The following is a 4,364-nucleotide window of genomic DNA, read 5'->3' on the forward strand; positions in this document are numbered from 1 at the left end:
ACACATACATATATAGACATATATACGACGGGCTTCTTTTCAGTTTCTGTCTACCAAATCCACTCACAAGGCTTTGGTCGGCCCGAGGCTATAGTAGAAGACACTTGCCCAAGGTGCCACGCAGTGGGACTGAACCTTGAACCATGTGGTTGGTAAGCAAGCTACTTACCACACAGCTACTCCTGCGCCTATAAAGCCACTCCTGCGCCTAGGTGAAGTAAGGACGAAAGATGTTTCATTATTGTCTATTTCGTAGTGGGAATCGTTTTCAAGTATGGACAATACTTAGTCTTGGTCTTTGCAGTATTCTGTGTGCATCAGTGCTACAGTTTTCCCCTTTATCAGTTTCTTTAACCGTCAATTCTTTATCAGTTTTCAATTCAATTAACTTTTTTTTTATTTAGTAGTGCTGAGGTTTTACTTAATTCTTTGCGTAAGGAAATTCAAAATGTTCATTATTTACATTATTTACATTTGACGGGTGTTTGTCCTCATCTTGTTTGTTATTAACGCAACGTTTCGGCTGATATACCCTCCAGCCTTCATCAGGTGTCATGGGTAAATTACGAACCTGGGTTCTCATTCCTAAGGTATTTTTTCGATGTTGTTTTCATCATCATCATTATCATCATTTAGGTCACTGCCTGGAATCGAACTCAGAATCTTGGGGTTAGTAGCCCGCGTTTTTAACCACCACGCCATATGCCCGTGAGCATATGGCGTGGTGGTTAAGTTCGATTCCAGGCAGTGACCTGAATAATAATAATAATAATAATAATAATAATAATAATAATAATAATAATAATAATAATAATAACATCGAAAAAATACCTTAGAAATGAGAACCCAGGTTCGAAATTTCCCCCAAGACACCTGATGAAGGCTGGAGGGTATATCAGCCGAAACGTTGTGTTAACAACAAACAAGATGAGGATAAATATCCGTCAAATGTAAATAATGTACATAATTCCTCATCTCTTAAATATTGAACTGTATTCAAAATGTTATCACAAAAATCAACGAGTGTTTTATTCCTACCTTTAGATAGAAGATAATTGCTCTTGTTTTTAACAAATGACTCATCATTGTTATTATAATTAAACAATGCTTCTGTAAGTCGCAAATTCCTGCAAAATTCCTTAATATTGTCTATGATTTCATTTTGCGTGAGGTCGAGGTAAATAGTAATTGTTTTTGCTTAGTATGTTCATTTTTGCTATTGAAAAAGTTTTCTGCGATAAATTTATTACTTTGTAGTTCCCTGTATGTTCCAACGTGTGTCCCTGTTTCTCTGGGCTAGGCCAAGAAACGTTTGTTGTAATTACGTTAGTGTGGATTGTTAGTGTTACTAATTATATTTTAATTGTTAGAAGACTGGTTTTACTGACTAAGGTGTATTTACATGTTTCTATTTCCTTCGTTCAGAGTTAAATATATTTCCTTGAGTGTTTCTCATTACCTGAGGAAAGTTCATATTCCTAACTCTGAGATGATTCCTTCTAGTCTTTCTAATTTGTGAATTGTTCCTATTTCTGGTTCGAGAGCGATTTACTTCAAAGTGTGAGATTGGTTTTGTGTGGTTGTGTTCTTTTAAGTGTCTACAATTTGACCTAATTGGCTGTTTAAACATTTCTGTATGGGTTTTCATTCGTGTTTTCTTCTTTATAAAAAGGGTTATTGGAACTGTATTCTGTTTTGAACTGAGTTTCATAATGTACTGTTGTATCATCTTTGGGGTAACAATTGATCAGTATATATATTGTTGAAGTTGAGAGAGCTTGGAACATAGGTGACAGGTATTTTTTTTTTCAAGAAATTTTTCCTCAATATTGAAGGGAATACATTTCTTCAGATTCATAAGTTTCTTTCCATAGTTTGAGAACACTTTCCAAAAGATCTCTTTCATTATCTTTAATGAGTTCGATATGCATTTCTTCATCAATGGTTTTATAGTTTTGTTCATTGTTTGATGCTCTTAGCTTAATTAATTCAATATCTATTTTCTTCTTTAGTTGTCTTTGTTGTTCAGGTATTTCTGGAATTAGTTTCATCTGGAGTTTGGGAGGAAGAACTAATGGCGTTGAGTTCATCCATCGTTCATATATTTCTTGTTATTATTTTTAATTATGTTCCAAAATGTGAATTTTCTCGCTTTTAATTTTTTGTTCCAAATATGTCTAATTCGGCTGTTAATTAGATATGCTAATGTTGGTATATTTTCATTATGTGTTTCATGTTTTGGGAATCTTTCTTTTTCAAATTATGTTTACAAAGATCAAATGAAAGGTTGTGCATAATTGATCCAAATTTTGACCAACCTGTTCCGAATAATGTCTTCCTTCTTCACTTTCTTTTGCTTCCCGGGTATAGGGATTAATTCATCAATTTTGTTAATTAGTGTGACCAGATCTGAGTTAATTTCTTTTAATTCCCTCAAAATGTCTTCGTTAATAATTTTATCCAATGTGTTACATATACACACACACGCACACACACACACACACACAACGGGCTTCTTTCAGTTTCCGTTCACCAAATCTCCTCAAAAAGCTTTGATCTGTCCAGAACTCCAGTGGGAGACACTTGCCCAAAATATAAAAGACATAGATATTAAATGTGAATATTTTTAGATGGAATTTAAGTATGGAGATCGGCTTCCATAAATAACAATATCGTTTTATTAAACAGGAAGTTACTCCATGTTTATTGTGACGTTGCTCTTACGTCAAGGATATGGAATTGAAATAATAATTTCAGGAGACCTTTGACTGATTCTCTTCGTTTTTGTCATTCTTCATCTTCAACTAATTCTTTTTGATCTTGTCGTTCTTTATTTTCAGCTAGTTTTACTAAAGGTATCGGCAACTAAACTCATTTTTTCTTTATTTTATCGTATTCTGTTTATGTATTTCTCTGCTTGACGACTGTTTGTATGTATTGTAAGTTATTCATTTTAAATTATTCTCATTCTAGCTTGAAATAATTTCAATTATTAAATACGATCATCATTTAAGTTTGAGGATTTTATTGGTCCGCGTTTACCAATAATCAATTTGGCAAAAATTGAAAGTTGAGGTATGTTGGTGCACTACGAAGAGTGTAGCATTTCGTCCGTCTTTACGTTCTGGGTTCAAATTCTGCCGAGGTCAACTTTACCTTTTTGAGGTTGATAAAATAAGTACCAGTAAAGCACTGGGTTGATGTTATCGACTTACCCCTTCCCTGAAATTGCTGGCCTTGTGCCAAAATTTGAATTCAATATCTAACGTTAAAAAAACGTCCTGTTCTAAATGTTACGTATTTCTTTTCAAAATGCATTTAGCTGATCTTGTTCTTCTAATTTTAATGATTTCTTTTAATTAATTATGAATGATTATAAACCCAGAATAGAAGGTGGTACGTTAGCGTGCTGTTTACTGCAGCATCCTTAGTCTACGCTCTGAAATAATTATATCTGGATTAGGATTACATTTAGTGTTAAGAGGCTGGGGTTAGGTTTACTATTGAGGGTTAGGGTCAGATTACGGTTTAAGGTTGGGTTAGGATTAGGGTTAAGGGCTTAGGTTTAGGGTTAGAGTTTAGGGTTAGGGTTTGGGGTTAGGAGTAGAGTTTAGGGTAGGGCTAGATTTAAGGTTAAGGTTTAGGGTTAGGATTACGGCTTAGATTTAGATTTAGAATTTAGGGTTAGGGTTTAAGGTTAAGGTTAGGGTTTAAAATAAGGGTTAGACTACACTCTAAAATGAATGACACAAAATAGAATCTACGCTATGAGTAAATGAATGAAAGAGATACAAATTATGCATAATTGAAAGATCGTACATTCATTTTACATAATTCCAGATCCGAAATTTTTAGCAAATACAAACATATGGACAAATTTCTTTTGTCGAATCGGAGGATACCACCCACTCTGGATTGAGTAGCTATATTATATTTCGTTGTATTATTCTATACCAGTTAGATTAATTACGATTTCTGCACACAAAGGGTATGACGATCTTAGTTTTCTTTCCTTTTTTTTTCTCGTTCCACTTTTTGCATCAATCTTCTTCGCATTTTTCTCCTTTTATTTTCTCATATTTTCTCATAGACCCGCGTCCTGGTATCCAAATAGGTCTAACAGTATTCAACGAACCTGAAAGACTGCTCGGAGATATATGGCATGTCATATATATCTATTAAATTATTGCAACTCTACAACATGAAACTACAAATAGATCTTTTCTAAATTGTGTGTATATTAAATGGTAGTTATCTCGCATTAGGTGGAGCACTATTTTTTATTTTATCTATAACGAAACAGCAAATTATATATATCCATCCATACATATATACATGCATATATATATATATATATATATATA

General features: G+C 33.5%; 1 protein-coding gene across 1 annotated transcript in view; it reads left to right on the top strand.

Moving 5' to 3' along the window:
* Window positions 1–2,746: 2,746 nt before the first annotated feature.
* Window positions 2,747–4,364, top strand: part of LOC106878640 (uncharacterized) — a 26,243-nt gene continuing 24,625 nt past the window's right edge. Inside the window, exons 1-2 of the mRNA XM_014927921.1 lie at window positions 2,747–2,855; window positions 2,974–3,075. The gene's annotated coding sequence lies outside the window, so the exon portion shown is untranslated. The remainder of the gene's footprint in view (window positions 2,856–2,973; window positions 3,076–4,364) is intronic.

This window comes from Octopus bimaculoides, chromosome 24 (assembly GCF_001194135.2).
Source record: "Octopus bimaculoides isolate UCB-OBI-ISO-001 chromosome 24, ASM119413v2, whole genome shotgun sequence".
NCBI lineage: Eukaryota > Metazoa > Mollusca > Cephalopoda > Octopoda > Octopodidae > Octopus > Octopus bimaculoides.